Source organism: Aptenodytes patagonicus, chromosome 10 (genome assembly GCF_965638725.1).
Source record: "Aptenodytes patagonicus chromosome 10, bAptPat1.pri.cur, whole genome shotgun sequence".
In the NCBI taxonomy this organism is placed as follows: Eukaryota; Metazoa; Chordata; class Aves; order Sphenisciformes; family Spheniscidae; genus Aptenodytes; species Aptenodytes patagonicus.
In genome coordinates, this window is record NC_134958.1 from 25,036,550 (window position 1) to 25,059,992 (window position 23,443).

General features: G+C 54.7%; 3 non-coding genes across 3 annotated transcripts; 2 read left to right on the forward strand and 1 right to left on the reverse strand.

The window, feature by feature from the left end:
- Window positions 1-5,134: 5,134 nt before the first annotated feature.
- On the reverse strand, window positions 5,135-5,216 carry TRNAS-AGA (transfer RNA serine (anticodon AGA)). Its single transcript has one exon. It is a non-coding gene; the product is annotated as a tRNA-Ser (tRNA).
- A 5,319-nt stretch (window positions 5,217-10,535) lies between these two features.
- Window positions 10,536-10,618, forward strand: TRNAL-CAG (transfer RNA leucine (anticodon CAG)). The gene has a single exon. It is a non-coding gene; the product is annotated as a tRNA-Leu (tRNA).
- Window positions 10,619-13,161: 2,543 nt separating this feature from the next.
- Window positions 13,162-13,233, forward strand: TRNAQ-CUG (transfer RNA glutamine (anticodon CUG)). Its single transcript has one exon. It is a non-coding gene; the product is annotated as a tRNA-Gln (tRNA).
- The last annotated feature ends 10,210 nt before the right edge of the window (window positions 13,234-23,443 follow it).

The window sequence follows — 23,443 nt, forward strand, 5'->3', positions numbered from 1 at the left end:
GGGCGCAGCTTGGGAAGTGGAGAACCTGTTGGAAAGAAGCAAATCAAGGCAGAGGAGGGTGATCAAAGAGATGCCCGCGTCCTTCCCTGGAAGAGACCCACACCCAAAATGACCTGTTTTGCTCAGCAGGGTAACCCCAGAGGCCAGAGGCCTGGATGGCCTGCTTTTGAGGAGAGGCGCAGGGCAGGGAGCCAGAAGCTCACGGCTCTTTTTCCTGGGTCAGGGATGGGGAGGCCCATTCCATGCATTTCAGACTACAAAGGGAGATTGGATCCGTCTCCCAGAGCACCTGGGAGTCATCGTGATGTGGAAGCGTTGGGAAAAACCCTGAGCTCCAGGCAAACATGAGTCACCCTGCTGTGGAATCCAGTGGACACAGTGTCCCGGCCTCAGGCATGCTAGGGATAGCAGAGCTCATAGCCTCATTCCTCCAAAAGTGCTGCTTTCCTCTAGGCTGTTTCCGCACGTTTTAGGACCATTCCTGAAACAACTGGTGCTTCTGTGCAATCTCGTGCCACTGCTGCCTTCCAAGGCATTGCCTTTTGGTGGCTGATCAAGGGCACACGAGAACCAGTGAACCCAGACTAACGAAGCTTGGAAGGCACCTCTGGAGGTCCTCTGCTCCGATTCACTGCTCCAAGCTGATCAAACTTTCCAGGTACCTCAGCAGGCTCCAGGCCTCATCCCCACAACTCCTGAATACTGTCAGTGTCAGAGAAATCACTGTCTCTTGGGCAGCTCTTCCAGGGGGGCACTGCGCCCCCTGCCACTTCTCTTCCCACGACAGCTGGTGTTAGCCTTGTTGCAACATGTGAGTAATGTGGGTCTTAGTGATTAGTCAAGTCGTGTTGTACATTTGAAGGGTATAAGAAACTCATTTAAAACTACATTCAACGTGCCTCTAATTTGGCTGCGATACCTGTGCACATGATTACATATTTACTCTTGTAATTCTGTATTTTGTGGCCTAGCCTCTCTCCTTGGTCAGCACGTGCCAGTTGTGAATTTTCATGACGCAGGACTCCACTCATTACCTCCTTAGCTAAAACCTGCCTTGTGCAGCTACTGGTTTTGGTGGATGATTGCTTTGGTGAATCCCCATGCCAGCTGGCCCGGAGTGGGTCATATCCCTGTTCCCCACAGCAAATCCCTCAGCAGCAATCTGTCACCTCCACACCACTGATCACGTGGAGCGGTTGCTGTCAGTAGTAGAGGGAGAACTTTTACCCCAAATAAGAAGTGACAGGTGCCCTGCCCTCCACTTCTGGCAAAATAGGCCCCTCGGCCTCAACCCCCCAAGCAGGCAGCCAGGTGTTCCATTTCCCTTAAAGTCACGCCCCTCTTCCTGTCACGTGGTCTGTTGTGATTGGCTGGCAGGACCAGCCGCCCCTTCCCATTTACCTGGAAGTGCCTCTGGCCAGGACAGACCTTCCCCTGCATACACGGGGGGCACCATTTTCTTATTAAACACCGCAACCAAGATGTTTTCATACTGCTCTGTGATTGGCTGACAGCCATTTCTTGACCCATCATACCCACCTGCTCTCAGGCAGACCGGTGGTTGGCTGTCAGGACCAGCCAACCCTACCTGTGTACCCAGAAGCACACCAGGCGAGGAAGCCCCCACTCGCTAAACACAGGGAAGAGGCAACTTTTGGCAGCGTCATCCCCCATGGGTCCTCGTATTGCTTTGTGATTGGCTGACGGCCGTTTTTGACACTGTCATGCCCGCACGTTCTCAGTTCTCCCTCTGATAGGCTGTCCACTTCCTTTGGGCCAAGAAGTGTTCTGATATAAAAGGATACACCCTGCAGTGGTATCCACTATGGAATGAAGACAAGCACCTAGCGCAAGCGATATTTCTGTGGATGGCCCATTGCCTGCAGAGCCAGAGGTGACCTCACAGTCAACATCCAAGTGATCTTCTGGCTTTTGGCCCATCAGGGACTCAGGTAGCAGGGAGCCCCCTTGCAGATAACCATGCCGTCTTCCTGCTGCCAGCTCACGGAAGCACTCAGACAAGGAGGACTTCTGGAAGAGGCCACTCTGGATTCTCTTTGAAAGGTGAAGTCAACTGGCAGAGGTTCCTGAGGCCTGGAAGAAAGTCAGTGTCACTCCTGTCTTCCAAAAAAGCACAAAGGAGGACCTGGGGAAACTGCAACCTGGTCTGCTTCACCTTGATCCCTGGAAAGGGGAACTAGCAACTCATTCTGGAAACCCTTTCCAGACACATGAAGAACAAGAAAGTAATGACTATTTTTCATTACTCTCTAGTCCTAGCTCATTTCTGTCAGACTGTGTTCTCCTTTTTTTGTGGGTGGGTGTGTTTCTGTGTGTGCGTGAGATGTTGGCAACTAAATGTGTAGCTGCACTAGCCAGCAAGTGCAAGGGTGAACAGCAGCGAACAGGCTAGGAAATCTCAAGCAGCCCTAGCAGTGAGAAGAGCAGATCGGCATCAGGGACTGCCCGGGGTTTGGAGCAGGACACCAGACAAACCGGGCCCGGGCTCCAGGCACGCACTCTGCACAGACCTATGCTCAGGCCCAGGGTTCAGTGGACCTGCTGTTCAGTGGACGTGCATGTGGGAGTGAGAGGGGGTGTATGTCCAGCACTGAATTCCAGTCCTGAGCAGCCAGAGGGGAAGAAAAGGATCGTGCCATGTGTGGTTTTGGGTAGTGAGGAATGAAAGACAAACAAAACACCGCTATTCCTCCCTCTTTTTCCAGGCTCAGCTATAGCCTTCACTGCAGACTGCTCCAGCATGGGTTCTCCATGTGCTGCAGTTCTGAACAGGAAAATCTTTTTCAGTGTGGCCTCTTCCATATGCTTCAGGCCTGTCAGGAAAACTCTCACCTGGCGTGGCTTCTCCACAGGTTGCATGAGGGCTGCAACCCTGCCCAGAAATCCAGCTCTCAGGGGCCTGCGGGACTGTGCCAGGCATAAAAGTCAGTCCTTTGCCAGCTGGGGAGGGAGACAAGGACGCTTAGCATACAATTACCAAGGGAATAATGCTCCGATTTTAGCTGTGCACATAGCAGTGCCCCAGCCTAACGCATGGAGGACCCCGACCTAGAGGAAAGCAGGGTTTATATATGTTTACAATACAGCTGTGTCAACCAGTCCAATTACTCATGTTAAGGGGTGGGCTAATCAGTTACTGTTGCTCACGAAATCCGTATGTGCTTCTCCCAGGCAGGTGGTGTGGACGTATGGTCAGTGGGGTGTTAATCTTCATCGTTCTAAACCAATGTCCCGTGCAGGTGGAGGGGTTTTATACTAGATTCAGGTCCATTGCTGTTCTGGCCATAGTTACATACCTGGGGTTTTTTTGAAAGACAAAGCTCCTATTGTTTTATCGTCTGTATGGGGTGTTCTCAGCCAGTGAGAGCTGATTTAAGGTAGGTCTTCAGGTCACCCTGAGGTGAAAGTTCTTAGTCCTAGGCAGTGTTTGCTCCTCTAAGCAAGTTGCATAGCAGGTAGGGCCTTGCCTTTCACACCACCTGTGTGGGCCTTGCCCTGCCTGTCCTCCTTCCTGACGCAGCCCTGCCCTCGCTGTTCCCTGGCAGCCGAGGGCTGCTCCCACCATCATTCAGCCTGCCAGAGAGCCAGAGAAACCCCTCCTCTTTGTGCCTGATGCCATTCCTGTCCTGCCCAGCACTGCTGGGGGTGGAGGTGGCTCCCAGTCACCCCAGGGCAGGGCTGGACCAGCCGGACTGGGTGTTCACCAGCCCTAGATCCTGTGAGATGTTCCAGGAAGGCTCTGGGCAGCCTGAGCTGGTAGATCCTGTTGGTGAGGGGGAGGGACGAGGTGGAAGTGCTGAAGCCTGCATGTTTGTGCTCCATCTGCTCCTTTCCTGTCCCATCCACAGGCCAGAGCATGCAGCAACCAGGCAGAAGAGACAAAAGCTAAAGCAGAATGGAGAGGGCTGGGATGTGGGTGCAGATATGAGCGTGGGGACTTTGGCAGCAGCCTGCCTGCTACCGGGGCTACTGCTCAGGACAGAGAATTGGACTGCAGATCAAGAGGTCCCTGGCTCAGCTCCATATCCCCCTTCCACTGCCCCCTTCCTTCTTCATCCATGCTGCCAACCCCTCTGAGCTTCTCCTTTGCTTGTGCTGCTTCTGCCAATCTCAGTGGAACTGCTGCGGGGAACAGACCATGCACCAGCAATGGGCTTTTCTCTCCTTCTCTCCTTCCTTCTCTTTCTCCAGGCTCTCTCTGAAAGGGCCCCTCAGGTTTTCCGTTTTCCTTAAGATGCTGCACCACCCAGGTAGGCTACCAGTGGCACCTCTTCCTCTCAGGGTCTGTGATGGCAGGGGATGGTCTCCTGATGCCACAGGCACCACCATGTCCTCATTTGCACTTCCACACCTTTCCCAGAAGAGGAGGGGACAGGAGAGACCTACCCCTCATCATCTCATCCTTAAGCTGAGTTTGGGAAAGCCCCCTTACAAAGGTAGTCCATGTGTGCAGGGGATGGGGATGGGTCAGGCAGAATACCCCCTGGACACCAGGCAAGATCTCACATCTATGATGTGTCTTCACCTCATCGTTAGCAATGGTGTCCATGTCTGCAAAGAAGGACCTCTTCTGTAGCTCACAGTCAATGCTGGCCCTTTCTCCTCCCCCCACTTGCCTGCTGCTCCACACCAGTCTGCCTTTGTGAGACCTAAAGTGAGGGGCACTTTGTGAGTGCTGGCTAGATCTCAGATCCATGAGGTGTCCTCCCTTCATCTTTAGCAATGAGGGCCGTGTTGTGGAAGCTCTCTTTGGAGATGAGGTGCTGTAGCTTCAGGTGTAAGGAAGAGAGCTGGTGGGGCTGTGCTGCTTGGGATGTCAGGTGGGATCAGGCTCTTAACTTCTGCTCAACAACCAACAACAGTGGACCTCTTCTCATGGCTCATACTCAGCACTGGTCCATTCTCTTCCCCCAACTTGCCTACCTTGTCAATGGGAGCAGGATTTCCCATACATGCAGGCATTTCTAGGGGGAAGCAAGAACAAGTGTGGTAGGGAAGAGGGTTTTGCTACGTCCCTGGATGCCCTGAGCAGCTGGAGGGACTGTGTCTATGGGGATGAGTCCCACAGCTGCAGTGTGGTTAATTGCAGGGAGCCCAAAACGGGACTGTACCCTGCAGTTGGCAGGATTCAAACCTGCGCGGGGAAACCCCAATGGATTTCTAGTCCATCGCCTTCACCACTCGGCCACAACTACCTGCTCCAGCCCTCTCTGCCCTGCTGATCACATGCCCTCTGCAATGACACCTGGCTCCCTGCGAGTTTCGGGGCCAGGTCCCTGCAAATGGGACCTGCACTGAGCACGACAGGCACCTGGTGCCAGCCTTCCAGAGGCCTTGAGAGGCATAACCCCAGGGGCTATAGCTGCAGCTCCCAGCTTCTTGTCCTCAGCCAGGCATCTGGGATATCCTGCTACGGGGGGTGGTGGTGGTGGTGGTTTCAATCCCCAGCTGCCGTCTCATCTGCTTCCAGAGAAAAAGGGAAGGCAGCTGTGTGGAGACAATCAGGGCTGGTGGTAGTTGTGGGGTGGGACGTTAGACCCCGCATTGCTTCTCAAATTTATCTGCGAGGGACTCCAGGCCTGCTGTGAGCACTGGAATGGGGACACTCCTGCAGGGAAGATGGTGACCTCCTGGTAGCACGTCCAGCCTCTTGGGGACATAGGGTGGTGTCAACCCTTGAACAAAGACCATGACTGCCGTGCAGGTTGTTGGTGTGTATAGGAGAGAGTGGCAGAGATCTATGGGAAGGGCAAGGTGGAGCCTGCCTGAGGAGAAGTGTGGAGGGGCAAAGGGAGAATATATGGGAGGTGTGGATGACTTAGGGGGAGACAGGGAAGACTTTGTTCTCGGGGAAAAGATATGTCTAGGTCTTTTTGCCAGCATCGTCCAATTCCTGAGCATGGACCAAAATATTAAAGGATCTGCAAAATCCATCATTTCCATCACTAGATGAGAGCAGCCCCTATTCCCTTTTGGCTCTAGAGCAGGAATATTTGGAAAATGGCATTAAGGAGTCAGAGTGGAGGTGGTGCATCTGCCAGTGCCTGTCTGCATGCAGAGCAAGGGTGGGAGATTGTTGCAGTCGAGAGGGTGAGCATGGGGAGTGGCTTGAGGAAGTGTGTGCTCTGGGGGCTGGAAGGAGGAGGCCGGCAAGTATGCAATATGGGGGTGCGGTGGGAGGAGGTGTGTTGTTTATATAATGGCTCAAAGGCCAGTGATATGAAGTCACTCTGGAGATGCTACAGCTACCCCGTCCAGGCTGCGGCATTGCAGAGACACCCTGAAGTTTACTGGAACTGGATGTAATGATGTTGCTGGTAACTAAGAACTGAGACACCCTCATTTCTCTTGCAGCTTATGGCCTGTGGGCCAAGGGAAACGCAAGGAGCCTCTCTCACCTAGACTCTCTACCTGAAGTGGGTGAAGCTTCTCAAGTCTCTCCTTCCAGGGCTGCTTAAATCAAAAAAAAGCAATGTTCTTTGCTGTGCTGACAGTTCAAAAACCATTCTGGGCGGTGGGGTTGTATGGAAGGTTTGGGTTGGCAGAGTATTTACAGACTCCCACTCTGTCAATAGCAGTGCTATAAGTTGGTGGAGTTACAAAGCGGGGGATTGTGTTTGTGCATGGACTCTTCCTTACTGAAAGGCCCACCCTAACCCCATCTTGCAGTCACACTGCCTACGTCCAGACCTGAAAACCAGCACTTTCCTCCTTTCCGCTGCATACCCATCCCCTGGACTTTATTCCCACAACACTAATGAAAGAGAGAAGTGCCACTGAGTGTTTTTCATATGAAATTTCTGAAGAAAATTTGAGAGGACTGAGAAGTTAATTCAAAAGGTTTGTATTAACATTCACGTCCAAATAACTGGCTGAACAACCTCCCTGGGAAACTGGTTCCCATCTTTGACCACCCTCGCGGTGAAACAGGGTTACTGTGTGTGACATTACTTGTATTGCCACCTGTGTCCATTGCTTCTTGACCTCTCACTAAGCACTAGAGACAAGAGGATGGCTCTCTCTCCTTTCATCCACCTGTCCGCCCTCCAGCACTCTCAGCCTTCCCTTCCCCAATCTAACCAACCCCAGCTCTCCCAGCCTGTCCTTGTAAGACAGAGGAGCCAAGACCATAATCACCTCAGTGTCCCTTTGGCAGGGCTGACAGAGCCCCTAGCTGTGCAGAAATGGGAAGCAGCCACACGATGACACCCGTGGAGTCCCTGTAAGGACACTTGGCATGCAGATGTCCAGGTCTCCTGCAGAGGAAGGACACCTTGCAGAAGGCTTTCCACTTGCTGCGGGGAACAGATCAGACCAAGGGAGAAAGCAGAAGCAACAGCATTCACTCAGGGGGAGACGTGCACCTGCCCCAAAGCTCATGCACCTGGAGCAGCAATGACTGCTGAGAGCTTTTGGTGGTGCAGCATTGAGGAGAGAAACGCATCATCTGGGAGATTAAACAGCAACACTGGATATTCCTTTGCGCTTGGCTGCATGCTTGCACGTGGGAGGCCTCGGTTTACTGCTGAGCAGCTTAGGTGCTTTTTTCCTCCAAAACACCTGTGAGTAGCAAGGTGCATCACCAAAAGGAAAGGAGGCATAAACCTGCCTTCCAAATGCCAGGACCCTGCCTGAGATTCAGGCTCAGGAAGGCAACTTGTCCCTGCCTGTTTCTGAAGGGGGCCTCCACAACTCAGCTGGGCACACGTGCCCATTTTTTCCTGCCACCTCAGCAAGTGTTGCCATCTCAGCCCAGTTCATAAGCCTGCTTCTGTCCTCTGGCCTGGGGTACTCAGGGCAGGCAGCAAAAAGTCACTGCTTCCTGAGCATACATGCAAGACACAGTGGGTACGCTGGCAGAAGAAATGAGATCAGCTCTTGAATGCGGGAAGAAGCTCCTGAAGTAGCGGGACTCAAGGCTGACCACGAGAGATACCACAGGGTTGTGATCACAAGGCTACAGACTCATGCTCCATTTCTCTGAGGCTTTTCAGTATTTCTCTTGCCTGCTTGCTTATTTTTGGTGCTCTGGTATCAGTTCAGGGAGTGCTTTGCACAACTGGTGGTAAGCTCAGGACAAAGGCCAATGCTCTTCCTTGCAGAGCAGGTGGCTAACTGGGGGAGGAGGAGAACAATCAACCACAAGTCTCCAGCTATGCTGCACAAAGTCTTTAATGAGAAGGACGAAATGCAGTGGCACAGGACAGAGACCAAGAAACACATCTGCAGGGTTCAGGGAGGCACAGAGAATGGCCCATTTCCCAAGAACAAGCTCCACACAAAGCACTTGCCTTTTCCCATTCTGCCCTACCTGGTGGCAATCCCAGCCCACCAAGAGCAGTCCCTAACTCCGGCACCCTCCCCCTGTCAGCAGGAGGTTCAGCAAAGCAGAAGAGAACAAGCCCTTTCTCGAGGAGCTCAGAGCAAAGCAGAGCCAGAGGAGGCACGGCGAGGCCTGCCGTGCAGCGAGGAGCAGCAGGCCCAGGTCCCTCCTGCCACGTGGGATGAGGACACCCAGCCTGTCTGCAAGCCGTGGCCACGCTCCTCCTGCGCGGTCCCCGTCTTCCTTCCTGCTCCAAAGGGGATGGTCCGCCGGCTTCAGCAGTTCAGATTGCATCGTGGGGGAGGCAGACAGAGCCCTGACCCCCCCACACCAAGGGAGCCCCCAGAAGAGATGGGAACCCCGCCGGCGCTGAGGGAGCTCCCAACAGCAGCGGAGAGAGAGGATCCCACGGCTGTGCTCTGAGGGAAGGAGGTGAGGATGGGGCCCGGCAGGGTCACCACCACCGGGGAGGCCTCAATGACCACCGTCGAGTCAGCGCAGCGGACGACACAGGGCTCATTGCAGCTGCTTGCAAGTGGGGTTGGGCCAGAGGCACCGCAGGGGCCTGGGAGACAGGGTCTGAAGCAAGACATCTCTCGGTGAGGGAGGCAAAGCTGAAACACAGAGCAGGCAGGGAGCACGAACCTCAATATCAGTTCTTCTTTATTTTCCTCAGCTCTCTGCGTGGACACTATTTGTTTTAAAAACACACAGTGTGCCTACAGCTCCCACGGCCCTCGTCGCGCTGTCCGAGTTGCACAGCACAGGAAGGCTGACCCACTTTTGGGATAGGGCCCAGCAGAGTGGCTTCAAAGCACCTGTGGAAAGACTGATCATACCCCAGCCCCAGAACAAACATTGCTGCATTGGAGAAGGCACTGGATGCACGCGGCCATTTGGTTACAGACCATCTGCCGAAGGCAGAAATTCTGGTGGGCAGACCTCCCTGCAGCTCAGCCCCACTGATCTCCTTCTGCTTGAAAGAAACCCCCTCTTCCCTGCTCTCCCCAGCCAGCCCCATGAAAAGGGAGAGAGGTGACAGCCCTTCAACAGTCCTATTGCAGGGCCAAGCTGAGGCAGCCCAAGTATCAACGTGAATAACCCCCGTGACAGCAGTTCAGCCCACAGGGAGAGATGGAGCGGACTCGGGCTTACCTGGTTCCTCAAGGAAAGGGAGGCAAGAGAGGAGGATGCGGAGCCTGGAGCAGCGCAGGCTTTTATGCTGTGTCCCAAAGCCCCACGGGGGCCACAAGCACTCCTTGCTCATGATGCATCTAAACAACCTGCGGGGGCTGCTTTGGACCATACAGAGATTCTCAGGGAGTGTTGAAGCACTGGAGCACCTGCCCAGAGAACTTTGGGACTCTCTATGCCTGGGTATCACACTCAAGTTCCCATGGGGCTCACGCACTGAGCCACCTGCTCTAGCTTTGGGGCTAGCCCTGCTTTGAGCAGGCATTTGGACTAGTGACCTCCTGAGAGATGCCTTGCAGTCTAGCTCCTTCCATGAAGCAACAAGTCCCAGGGAGAGCTGTGCCCTCCTTCCTCTGCACCACGGGCAGTAAGTGAGCCTCTTCCCCACAGGAACTGGAGCTCAGTCGTTGCTCAGCACTTGGCGCATCTCCTGTCCTTTTGCCTTCACGCTCCAGCCCCTTTGCCACACGCTGACTCCTTGAGACCGGCACAGCATTCCCCCAGGGGTTGGTGTGGCAGAGACCTCCTTGCCCAGCCTTCCCGGCCACGAGGAGGGAGGGAGGAAGGAAGCACCCTTGTTGCCCCAGGAACCATCCACAAGGCAGCACTGCCGGCCAAGTGCTTGTCTTGCAATATCCTGAGGCTCTGGGGGGAATGGAGAGAAAGGTAGACGTGTGCCTGGAGGCCCTTGACCACGTGTTGGCGTGTGCAGAGTCATAATTTGCTGATGGTTCCTTTGGTTGCTCCCATGAAGGCTTGCCTTGGCCTTTGCGAGACGCTGCCCCTGTGCTGGTACTGTGTGGTCCAAAGTGGCTGTAGGAGCTGCGGTCACCTGTCAGCAGCCCTTGGTGGGAGCAGGGCAAGGGTGGTCCCAGGAGCCAGCTCCCCCTGCAGCAGTGCCAGGAGGAGGCTGGCTGAGGTGGGCTGGCTCTGGCAGCCGCCAGGGGAGGAGCAGCAGAGGCAGCGTTAGCAGCAGCAGCCGCAGCAGCAGCAGTGGGTCAGGATGGCCGAGCGGTCTAAGGCGCTGCATTCAGGTTGCAGTCTCCGTGGGAGACGTGGGTTCGAGTCCCACTCCTGACAGGCTCCTCTCTCTTGGTGGCCTCCTTCAGAGCTTCTCTCTCTTGCCCCGCCCCCCTCTCTTAAGTGGGGGCTCTGCTCAGCCTGCTGTCCGGCCCTTGCTGCAGTCCCAGCTGTTGCCGAAGGAGAAATGGGCATAACCGTGCAGCCCCCAGTAGCAGGTGATTAGGCCTAGAACAGAAACATGGCCCCTAGGGAATTCCACTTTTCCACTCTCCCCTACAAAACTCACATTCTGCATGCCTCTCGCCTAAAATGCGGCTCTTTGGACATTCACCCACAACATCCTCCCTCCCTGCTTCCACTTAGCCCTCCAACAACCCTTCTGGGCAGAAGGCGTTCCAGGGAGTCAGGGGGTGCATCCTCCTGCTTCAAGCAGGCTCACACCAGCTGATGGGTGCTTTGTCCTTTCGGGTCATAAAGTACCTTGAGGGCAGACATGTCACAGCCTCTCTGCACCCCTGTTTCCATGCTTAGGCACCCTCAGGGTGATCATCTTTGTTCATGTAGCCAGTCACAAACTGCCTGTTCACTTTCTGACCACTGGCTCCCATCCTCCAGCCGTCGCAGTAACCTCCTTGTGGGCACTGGGAGGCTCCCATTAGATCCCCGCTAAGCTTTTTCTTCTCCCAGCTAAGCAAGCCTTGGGTCCTCAGCCTCTCCTCACAAGGCCAGAGCCCCCGGCCCCTGACTGTCCTAGGGATCCTCCGCTGAACTTGCTCCAGTTTATCATCACTTTTCCCTGGTTCCCCAGATAGTCTTCCCTCCCCATTTTTGGAGACTGGGGCAACTTCTCCCTCTCGTTAGTCATCAGGGAGCTCCCCTGCCCTCTGCTCCCAAAGCTGGAGAGCCCCTGAGATGCGTCCTTCCCTCTTTCAGGCCCAGGGCACACTCTATAGGTGCCAATCCAGGATGTGGCGTTGACCAGCAGGGTTTCAACCCAGAAAGTTTCCCTCAACTGGCAGTTCCTCACCAGCAAATGCAGCCAGCACCAGTGGGAAGAGGGGCAGGTGGGAGTAAAGGCCCACCAGTAGGAGGTCAACAGGGACATTGCAGGCTCTAGGGTATTTCTCTCCAACACTGCTGACAGGACAGAGACATCCTTTTTCAGAAGGACCGCAGTCAGGACGTTTATCAGGAAGAGGGCACGTGCACAAGGTGGTATCAGAGTATGCCAGAGCACGTCGTGATTGAGGGAGATGCTGAGGGTGCTGGGTTTGTTCAGCCTGGAGAAGAGAAGAGAAGGGCGGGGTTCTGCTGTGTGAAGGTGGCTCTCTGGCTTGCCAAGGCCTACCCTCAGCCAGAAAGACCTCAGGAGTGCAGGACCCAGGAGCAGCCTGGCGTCCTGTGTGCGTCAGCATGGCCTGAGCTGCAGCTCCCAGGGACTGGGGAGCTCTGGGAGATCTCTGGCTGCCCACTGAAGCCTGTAAGGGGGCACAAAGTGTCCTTCCCGCAGTGTCCTCCAGGGAGGAGCAGCATTGGAGGCTACAGTGGAAGGAACATTTGCCATGACCGTGGGGAAGCAAATGGGCTGGGGACCATGCTGCTCCCAGACACTCCTCCCCCCCTGCTCAGTCCTGCAGATCCCAGGGATGGACGAGGAAAGCCCGCAGCAATGCTGCTTCTCCGGGACATGCTTTCAGAGGTGTGACTCTGTAGAGATTTAACCCTACTCCAGTGACTGGCTGTTTCTCATGCCCTCTCTGAACGTAACCTGCCATTTTGTACCTTAGGCTTGGGCATGACAGCACGGTCTGTCCTGTGGGTTCAGAAGTACCGGATGCCAGCCCAGTGCTTCGGGCAGTCCCAAGGTACCAGGAGGTTCTGTCCTCAGTGTCCTGGGCTAAGTCTGAGATCCAGTAGAGTGTCTCTGCACGTGTTTCCTCCTGTCTGACTGCTGGGAGCAAGGGCCCTGCTCTCAACGCACAGACTCAAACCTTGGCAGAAGGAAGATAGCACCAGTGCAGCTTTTCCCCGCTGTGTGCATGTACCCTTCTTGGGCAGGCAGTGTGGTGGTCCCAGGGCATGAGGGAAAGTTCCCTCAGCCTCACAGTGAAATGTACCTGAGTCTGGAGCAGCCTCGGGAGAGAAAAGGGCACTCTCACTGAGGGAGAGGCCACTTTGGGGCAGAAGGGGACAGCGTGTCCTGGAAGAAAGGACCAGGGTTTGAAGTCAGCCAGGACTGTCCCAGCAGAGGAAGGCAGTCCAGCATGTGCAACCCATAACAAGCTGCTTTGGGCCCTCCTGCCAGCTCTTCCCTCTGTTGAATATCATCCCCTGCCCTCTTGGTCCCCTCCTTCGGCAAGGTCAGCAGCTCGGCTGCGACTGCAACCAAGAATAAGGATATCTGGTTGTTAATGGCTGCTTAGTATGAGCTACAAGGTGAGCAACAGGAGAGGCAATAACTTACTCAGGCTGTCCAACACGGGGGTGAAGGGAGGCAGCAGCAGAGGCCGCAAGTGCAAGCATCGAGCCACTGATCGCTGGGCCATGAATGTACTCTGTGAGGTGCAACATTGATGAGGTTCTGCTGGAAACTTCATGGAGGTCCCATGGTGTAATGGTGAGCACTCTGGACTCTGAATCCAGCGATCTGAGTTCAAATCTCAGTGGGACCTCAACCTTTTGGCTCTCTGGGGGCTTTCCTCAGCATGCTTACACCTTAACAGCCTTGCTGTTGGGTCAATTGTTTGATGCGCTCCCATCTTTCCTTCCTTTCCTGTGCTGCCAGCCCTGGGACTGACATCAGGGCCCCTTCTCCTGCCCTGTGCCCAACAAACCTCTGCAGTCTTCCTGAGCAATGGCCCCTGTGCCCTCTCTGCTCCCTTGGTCTCAATGGCTGCTCGTGGATGAGGGGGTCCAGCAGTGGCTCACCAAATCACACAACAGCTGAGGTGGAGATCATGCAGTCCAAGCCCAGCTCAAAGCAGGGTCAAGTAGAGGAGGCTGTTTGGGGCCTTGTCTGGTTGGATGTTGGGCATCTCCACAGATGGAGACTCTACAACACTCCCTGGGCAAACGTTTTCCATGTTTGACAACCCTCACACTAAAACAGGGATACTGTGTGTGGCATTGCATGGATTTCCACCCCGTCCATTGCTTCTTGCGCTCTCTGTTTCTCTGAGGCTTTTCTGTCTCTCTTTTGCCTGCTTCTTTAGTTTTGATCCTCTGGTATCAGTTGAGGGCGCTCCACGCACAACTGGCAGTGCCCCATGCTTGGGGGTATGATTGATGCCATAGGACAGGGCTGGTTCTCCCTCTTCCTTGCAGAGCAGGTGGCTAACTGAGGGAGGAGGAGAAGAAACCACCACGAGTCTCCAGCTGTGCTGCACAAAGTCTTTAATGAGAAGGACGAAATACAGTGGCACAGGACAGAGACCAAGAAACACATCTGCAGGGTTCAGGGAGGCACAGAGAATGGCCCATTTCCCAAGAACAAGCTAAATGCAAAGCACTTGCCTTTTCTGCCCTACTCGGTGGCAATCCCAGACCACCAAGAGCAGTCCCTAACTTCGGCACCCTCCCCCCATCAGCAGGAGGTTCAGCAAAGCAGAAGAGAATGAGCCCTTTCTCGAGGAGCTCAGAGCAAAGCAGAGCCAGAGGAGGCACGGCGAGGCCTGCCGTGCAGCGAGGAGCAGCGGGCCCAGGTCCCTCCTGCCACGTGGGATGAGGACACCCAGCCCATGGGCGAGTCATAGATATGCTCCTGCTGCTGCAGGGTCCCCGTCTTCCTTCCTGCTCCAATGGGCGTGATCCGCCGGCTTCAGCAGTTCAGATTGCATCGTGGGGGAGGCAGACAGAGCCCTGACCCCCCCAGACCAAGGGAGCCCCCAGAAGAGATGGGAACCCCGCCGGCGCTGAGGGAGCTCCCAACAGCAGCGGAGAGAGAGGATCCCACGGCTGTGCTCTGAGGGAAGGAGGTGAGGATGGGGCCTGGCAGGGTCACCACCACCGGGGAAGCCTGGATGGCCACTGTCGAATCAGCGCAGCGGGCGACACAGGGCTCACTGCAGCTGCTTGCAAGTGGGGTTGGGCCAGAGGCGCCGCAGGGGCCTGGGAGACAGGGTCTGAAGCAAGACATCTCTCGGTGAGGGAGGCAAAGCTGAAACACAGAGCAGAGAGGTAAAACAGACCCCAACATCAGCCTGCCTACCATTCCCTCAGCTCTCTCTGCAGATACACTTTGCTGCCCTCCATCTCCATTTCTTGCTCCACGTCCAGAAAGGGCCTGCAGCTGATCTTGCTAACACGCACAACAGGCGTGACAGCTCACCTTAAGGCTAGTTTTGAATGACTAGGAGCAAAGATGTGCCTAACTGGATCCTTATTACACCAAGACATCCTCCTGCATTTCCCGGTGCATTAGCACGGCTGAAGATGGATGAAATGATCCCAGCAGTAATTAACTGGGTTGAACAGGTGTCTCAGAAATCACCTCGTAAAAACACACACTGTGCCTGCAGCTCCCACAGCATCGTGCTGTCCGAGTTGCACAGCACAGGAAGGCTGACCCACTTTTGGGATAGGGCCCAGCAGAGTGGCTTCAAAGCACCTGTGGAAAGACTGATCATACCCCAGCCCCAGAACAAACATTGCTGCATTGAAGGAGGCACTGGATGCACGCGGCCATTTGGTTACAGACCACCTGCCGAAGGCAGAAATTCTGGTGGGCAGACCTCCCTGCAGCTCAGCCCCATTGATCCCCTTCTGCTTGAAAGAAACCCCCTCTTCCCAGCTCTCCCCAGCCAGCCCCATGAAAAGGGAGAGAGGTGACAGCCCTTCAACAGTCCTATTGCAGGGCCAAGCTGAGGCAGCCCAAGCATCAACCTGAGTAGCCACCATGACAGCAGTTCAGCCCAAAGAGAGAGATGGAGCGGACTCGGGCTTACCTGGTTCCTCGAGGAAAGGGAGGCAAGAGAGGAGAGAGGAGGATGCGGAGCCTGGAGCAGCGCAGGCTTTTATGCTGTGTCCCAGAGCCCCACGGGGCCACAAGCATTCCTTGCTCATGATGCATCTAAAGACCTAGCAGTTGCCGCTTGCCGAGTCCCCGCTGGTGATTAAGCCCTTGCCTCTTTCATCTGACATGTTTTGCTCCCACTTCATTCCACCTAGAATCGTAGAATGAGTCATAGAATGGTTTTGGGTTGGAGGGGACCTTAAAGATCATCTAGTTCCAACCCCCGTGCCGTGGTCAGGGATACATTCCACTAGATCAGGTTGCTCAAAGGCCCATCCAACCTGGCCTTGAGCACTTCCAGGGAGGGGGCATCCACAACTTCTCTGGACGACCTGTTCCAGTGTCTCACCACCCTCATGGGAAAGAATTTCTTCCTCATAGCTTAGATAAATCTACCCTCTTTCTGTTTAAAGCCATTACTCCCCGACCTATCAACACACTCTCTGATAAAGTGTCCCTCCCCAGGTTTCCTGAAGCTCTCTTGGGAGCCTGCTCTTCTCTAGGCTAAACTACCCCAACTCTCTCAGGCTGCCCTCATAGGGGAGGTGCTCCAGGCCCCTATCATCGTTGTGGCCCTCCCCTGGACCCGCTCCAGCAGGTCCGTGTCTGTCTTCTGCTGGGGGCCCTAGAGCTGAACACAGTACTCCAGGTGGGGCCTCAGGAGATCGGAATAGAGGGGCAGAATCACCTCCCTCGACCTGCTAGCCACGCTGCTTTTGATGCAGCCCAGGATACCATTGGCTTTCTGGGCTGCGAGCGCGCATTGCCAGCTCATGTCCAGCTTTTCATCCACCAATACACCCAAGTCCTTCTCCGCAGGGCTGCTCTCAATCCACTCATGGCCTAGCTTGTATCCATGCTTGGGATTGCCCTGACCCAGCTGCAGGACCTTGCACTTGGCCTTGTTGAACTTCAGGAGGTTCACACGGCCCCACCTCTCTAGCCTGTCAAGGTCCCTCTGGATGGCATCCCTTCCCTCTAGAGTATCAACCACACCACTCAGCTTGGTGTCATCCACAAACTTGCTGAGGGTGCACTCAATCCCACCGTCCATGTCCCCGACAAAAATGTTAAATAACACTGGTCCCACTACGGACCCCTGAGAGACACCACTCGTCACCGGCCTCCACCCGGACATCGAGCCGTTGACAACAGATCTTTGAGTGCAACCATCCAGCCAGTTCCTCACCCACCGAGTGGTCCACCTGTCAAATCCATGTCTCTCCATTTTAGAGACAAGGATATTATGTGGAACAGTGTCAAATGCTTTGCTCAAGTAGATGACGTCAGCCGCTCCTCCCTTATCCACCAGTGTTGTAACCCCGTCGTAGAAGGCCACTAAGTTTGTCAGGCATGATTTGCCCTTAGTGAAGCCATGTTGGCTGCCACCAATCACCTCTCTCTTTTCCATGTGCCTTAGCACAGTTTCCAGGAGGATCTGCTCCATGATCTTGCTTGGGCACAGAGGTGAGACTGACCGGCCTGCAGTTCCACGGGTCGTCTCTTTCTCCCTTTTTAAAAATGGGGGTTGTGTTTCCCCTTTTCCAGTCACCAGGAATTTCACCAGTTGAAAATTTGATGGAGAGTAGTTTAGCAGCATCATCTGCTAGGTCCCGTGGACTTGTGCACGTTCAGGTTCTTTAGATGGTCTCGAACCTGATCGTCTCCTGTGGTGGGTGGTACTTCATTCTCCCAGTCCCTGCCTTTGGATTCTGTGAATTGGGTGGCGTGGCTAGAACACTTGCGCGTTGAAGACCGAGGCAAAAAGTTGTTGAGTACCGCAGCCTTCTCCACGTCGGTTGTAGTCAGGTCTACCTTTTCTCTCACCGGGGGGGGGTACAGTTTCTTTCATCTTCCTTTGTTGCCATAGGTACCTGAAGAAACCCTTCTTGTTATTTTTCACGTCCCTAGCCAAGTTCAGCTCCAGCTGTGCCTTGGCTTTCCTGATCCCCTCCTTCCACTCCCAGCCCATTTCCCCATAATCTCGCCAGGATGTGTATCCCTGCCTCCACCGCCTATGCATTTTGGTTTTGTGCTTTAGTTTGGCTAAGAGGTCTTGACTTAGACAAGCTGGCCTCCTGACTCCCCTCACCAACTTCTGGCACGTTGGGATTGAGAGCTCTTGTGCCCTAGGAAAAATGTCTTTCAATATCTCCCACCTCTCGTTCACTCCTTTATGTCAGAGGACAGTTTCCCAAGGGTTCCCACACATGAGCGCCCTAAAGAGCCGGAAGTTTGCCTTTCTGAGGTTTAGGGTCCTGACTCTACTCTTTACCCATCCTGTACCCCTCAAGACTGAGAATTCCACCAGGGCATGATCGCTGCAGCCCAGGCTACCTCCAACCTTGACCCCTCCGATAAGTTCTTCCGCACTAGTGAACAACAGGTCCAGAAGTGCCTCTCCTCTGGTTGGGCTCTCCATCACCTGTACTAGGAAGTTGTCCTGAACACACTCCAGTAGTTTCCTGGACTCCTTGCAGTTCGCTGTGCTGCTTTGCCAGCAGATGTCCGGGTGGCTGAAGGCCCCTATCAGCATCAGGGCCTGGCAAGCGTGATGCTTCGTAACGTCGAAACGATTCGTCTGTGTGCCAGATTCAGACGGTCGATTAACTCAGATCTCTCAGGCTTGTGTGGAGGAATATTTCAACTGTGTTTGTGTCATACGGATTGCCTTTGTCACATTGCCCTCTTCACGGTGAGCATGGCCAGCAATCGCGGTCAAATTCAGCTATGACGTCAGCTCTCAAGTGCTTTTAGTGCAGGCACTCAAGCTAAGCCTAGGAGACGTTTGTCCCCACGGGTCATTGTAGACACACAGGAGACTGTGGGTAAGTTCAGGCAGAAGGTCAAGACTGCGCAATCCCATGCAGGAGAAGAGACGCACCTCTCCAGGGATGTGGCAAAGCTCAACGGCAAGGAAGGACCATTGTGGGCTGGAGGGAAGCCCCCTGCAGGCAGGAGTGAGGGCCACGAGGACCTTGCTTATGCTCATCAGGCTCTGCCACAGCCTGTTTGTTCTGCCCGCGAGCCCAGGGAACAAAGGCAGATTCATAACGATGAAGAGCAGACCAGAGGGTCAGGCAGGTCTCCCTCAAGTGACCTCTCCATGGGATCTCCATAGCCATGTCCCTTGACCACTTCACCAGGCCCTCACGCTCCTTCCAACCAGGGGTCTGGGCTCAGCTTGGGAAGTGGAGAACCTGTTGGAAAGAAGCAAATCAAGGCAGAGGAGGGCGATCAAAGAGATGCCGGCGTCCTTCCCTGGACGAGACCCACACCCAAAATGACCTGTTTTGCTCAGCCAGTTCATCCCAGAGGCAGAGGCCTGGATGGCCTGCTTTGGAGGAGCGGCACAGGGCAGGGAGCCAGAAGAGCTCACGGCTCTTTTTCCTGGGTCAGGGATGGGGAGGCCCATTCCATGCATTTCAAACTACAAAGGGACATTGGATCCGTCTCCCAGAGCACCTGGGAGTCATCGTGATGTGGAAGAGTTGGGAAAAACCCTGAGCTCCAGGCAAACATGAGTCATTGTACTGTGGACTTCAGTGGACACGGTGCCCTGATCTCAGGCGTGCCAGGGATTCCAGAGCTCATAGGCCCAAAGTGCCACTGTCCTCAAGGGCACCTCCACACACTTTAGGACCATTCCTGCAACAACAGGTGCTTCTATGCAAGCTCCTGCATTTGCTGTGTTCCAAGGCACTGCCTTTTGGTGGCTGCTCAAGGGCTCGTATGACTCAGTACGCCTCAGGATAGTGATGGTTGGAAAGGAGCTCTGGAGGTCCTCTGGGCCGACCTCCTGCTCTGAGCAGACCAAACTTCCCGCATACCTCAGGAAGCTCTGGGTCTTGCCCCATTGACTTCTGAACACTGCCACTGTCAGAGAGGCCAGTGTCTCCTGGGCAGCTCTTCCGGGGCTGCACCGTGCCCCCCCTCACTTCTTTTCCCACAAAGACAGCTGGCATTTCCCTTGTTGCAACTTGTTAGTGTTGAACTTGCCCTTTTGCAGTGCACGTCTCCGGAGAGTCTCGCTCCATCCTTACACAACCTCCTGTAGCTGTTGGGACACTGTGGTTCTTCACTTGCCTGGAATTTTCCTCTCGCTGGCCCCTCTGCTACTCAGGTACCAGTGACCTTGCAATCAGCATCCAAGCCATGTGCCTCCTTCTTTCCTACCCGGTATTCAGGCACAAGTGACCTCACAAGCACCTAGTGCTGCCATGAGCCTGCTCTGGCCCATCAGCTGCAGACAGAGAAGTGACCTTAAAATCAAAATGCAAACCACACGCCTGCTGCTGGCCCAGCAGGCAATGAGGTAGAAGGGAACTCACAAGCACATAGCCCAACATTTGCATGCTGCTGCTTATCAGGAACACAAGCACCTAGTACAAGCCGTGTTTCTGCAGATGGCCTCAGCTTTCATCAATGAGCTTGTGTTGGAAAGGAGCTTTCGAGATGACCCACTCCAACCATGTATCCTCCAAACAGGTGCGCTTTCACCTGAGCAGGGGCTTGAGGCCTGGTCCCCACCCTACCAGCCAGGGGCTCTCACAGCTGAGCCTCCCAGGCCCACAAGTGGGCCACCAGGAGATGACCGTGAGGGTGCCAGCACTGGTGAGAAGATCCCAGGGTTATGGGGTAAGGTCTGGAGATGGATGTGAGTAAATACCAGGATTAGGAGTGAAGGCTCCCCTCCGGGATTTGCAGTGAAAACTCTGCTGTGACAGGCTTTCCCTCCTCCTTCCAGCCCTCCTGCCTGGAAGGGGTTTCTAGTAACTGGCATGAAATTGAAATGCAGAGCAGGTGGCAGGCCATGCACACATCCAGCTCAGGCTCTGGGGCATTTCTCTCCAACTCCCCTGCCAGGACAGAGAAACCCCACGCCATCCCACTGCAGGCTGCACGAGCACTGGTGGCATTATTCAGACAGACCGTGGCCAGGAAGTATGACCCACAGAAGAGGTCTTCCTGTGCACACGTCTATCAGGAAGAGGGGTCATGCACAGGGTGGGATCGGAGCGTGCCAAAGCATGTGGTGACTGAGGGAGATGCTGAGGGAGCTTGGTTTGTTCAGCCTGGAGAAGAGAAGGTGAGGGGGCAACTGACTGCAGGCTTCCGCTGTGCGAAGCACGGTTTGTAAAGAAGGCAGAGGCAGTCCCTTCCGGGACAAAATCAGGTGGACAAGGCGCCAAGGATCCTCCACTGTCTTTGCAGTTAGCCCTGCACTGAGCTGGACGATGGTCTACACACCTGCAAGTTGCCTTCCAACCGATGTTTCCTAGGACTGCATCATTCTTTGCAGCTGTTGCTGTTTTAAATAAAACCCTGATCATTTTTGATCCTTTTTGGCCTAGAATGGAAACGCAGACACGGAGCCCCTGGGGATGCCCCTTTTCCACTCTCCACACAAATCAAAATTAGAGCCCGACACCTAATGTTCTCTTTGTGTGTGCTTTTTGGTGGGTGGGGGTTATCCGTAGGAGACAGGGCTGTTGTGGGTAGGTTTCCTGCTCATGCGACAATCTCAAGTCACTGTCGTGGGGTGCACACATGGGCGGTGTGCAGTAAAGGGCCTTTTCAGCAATGCCTTTATTCTTGGCATCCTTGTTAATCGGGTTGAATAAAAGTTTTCATGTGATCTGTATAATGGCACCTCCATGACGCCCACTTCTCTATCTCATTCTCAGCCTGGTTGTTTCATCCCACTTCTAAACCCCACCTAGTTCTAGGTTTGATCTGCATGAGCCATGGGCTCCATGGTTCCACGGAGAGCAGAAGGGCTGGGTTTGTGCAGGGAACACCAACTACTCTGCATTTCACTTTCAGTGACTATAGACCTTTCTGGGCTGGAAGGAGGAGGGAAAGTCTGTCCCAGCACAGCCTTCACTGCAAGTCCCAGCGGGAGCCTTCACTCCTAACCCTGGTATTTACCTCCCATCAATTCCCAGACCTCAGCCCATAACCCTGGGATCCGCTCACCAGTGCTGGCACCCTCACGGTCATCTCCTGGTGGCCCACTTGTGGGCCTGACAGGCTCGGCTATGAGAGCCCCTGGCCAGTAGGGTGGGCTAGTAGGGCCTAGGGCCTCAAGCCGAGGGCACTACGTTTGTGCAGAGAGGAAGCAAGGTGGGGAGGAGGGGATGGAATTGCATCTCCCACCGGCTACAGGAGGTTATGGAAAGGATGGAGCCAGACCCTCCTGAGAGGTGCACTGCAAAAGGGCAAGAGGCAACAATCACAAGCTGCAACAAGGGAAATACCATCTGTCTTTGTGGGAAAAGAAGTGACAGGGGGCGCAGTGCAGCCCTGGAAGAGCTGCTCAAGAGATGGTGACCTCTCTGACGGTGGCAGTGTTCAGAAGTTGACGGGAGCCTTCTGAGGCAACTGGGAAGCTTGGTCTGCTCGGAGCAGGAGGTTGGCCCAGAGAACCTCCAGAAGTACCATCCAGCCCACATTATTCTGGGGTGCACTGAGTCTCACGGGCCCCGGAGCAGCCAACAAAAGGCAATGCCTTGGAAGGCAGAGGTGGCATGAGATTCCAGAGAGGCACCAGTTGTTTCAGGAATGGTGCTAAAATGTGTGGAAACAGTCTAGGGGAAAGCGGCACTTTTGGAGGAATGAGGCTATGAGCTCTGGTATCCCTGGCACGCCTGAGATCAGGGCACCGTGTCCACTGGATTCCACAGCAGGGTGACTCATGTTTGCCTGGAGCTCAGGGTTTTTCCCAACTCTTCCACATCATGATGACTCCCAGGTGCTCTGGGAGACAGATCCAATGTCCCTTTGTAGTCTGAAATGCATGGAATGGGCCTCCCCATCCCTGACCCAGGAAAAAAGGGACGTGAGCTTTTGGCTCCCTGCCCTGAGCCTCTCCTCAAAAGCAGGCCATCCAGGCCTTTGGCCTCCGGGGTGACCTTGTTGAGCAAAATAGGTCAACCTGGGTGTGGGTGTCCTTCAGGGAACGACGTGGGCATCTCTCTGATCACAAAACCAGGCCATGGTAGAGCCTGATGAGCATAAGCAAGGTCCTCGTGGCCCTCACTCCTGCCTGCAGGGGGCTTCCCTCCAGCCCACAATGGTCTTTCCTTGATGTTGAGCTTTGCCACATCCCTGGAGAGGCGAGTCTCTTCTCCCGTATGGGACTGTGCAGTCTTGACCTTCTGCCTGAACTTACCCGCTGTCTCCTGTGTATCTAGAATGACCCGCTGGGACAAATGTCTCTTACGGTTAGCCTGAGTGCCTGCACTGAAAGCACTTGAGAGCTGACTTGAGGTGCCCTTCATGGTTGAATTTCACCATGATTTGTGGACAAGCTCACCATGAAGAGGGCAAAGTGACCAAGGCAATCCGTATGCTGCAAACCCACTTAAAATCTCCCTGCACACGAGCCTGAGAACTTGGAGTTAATTGGCCTTATGAAGCTGGGACACAGATAAATCATTTCGATGCTCGACAGTATGAAAAGGGAGTACAGCATTTTGGATAAAAGACGCAAGGGCTTAATCACCAGCAAGGCCTCGGCAAGCAGCACTGCTAGGTGTTTAGATGCATCATGAGCAAGGAGTGCTTGTGGCCCCCGTGGGGCTCTGGGACACAGCATAAAAGCCTGCGCTGCTCCAGGCTCCGCATCCTCCTCTCTTGCCTCCCTTTCCTTGAGGAACCAGGTAAGCCGGAGTCCGCTCCATCTCTCCCTGTGGGCTGAACTGCTGTCACGGGGGTTATTCACGTTGATACTTGGGCTGCCTCAGCTTGGCCCTGCAATAGGACTGTTGAAGGGCTGTCACCTCTCTCCCTTTTCATGGGGCTGGCTGGGGAGAGCAGGGAAGAGGGGGTTTCTTTCAAGCAGAAGGAGATCAGTGGGGCTGAGCTGC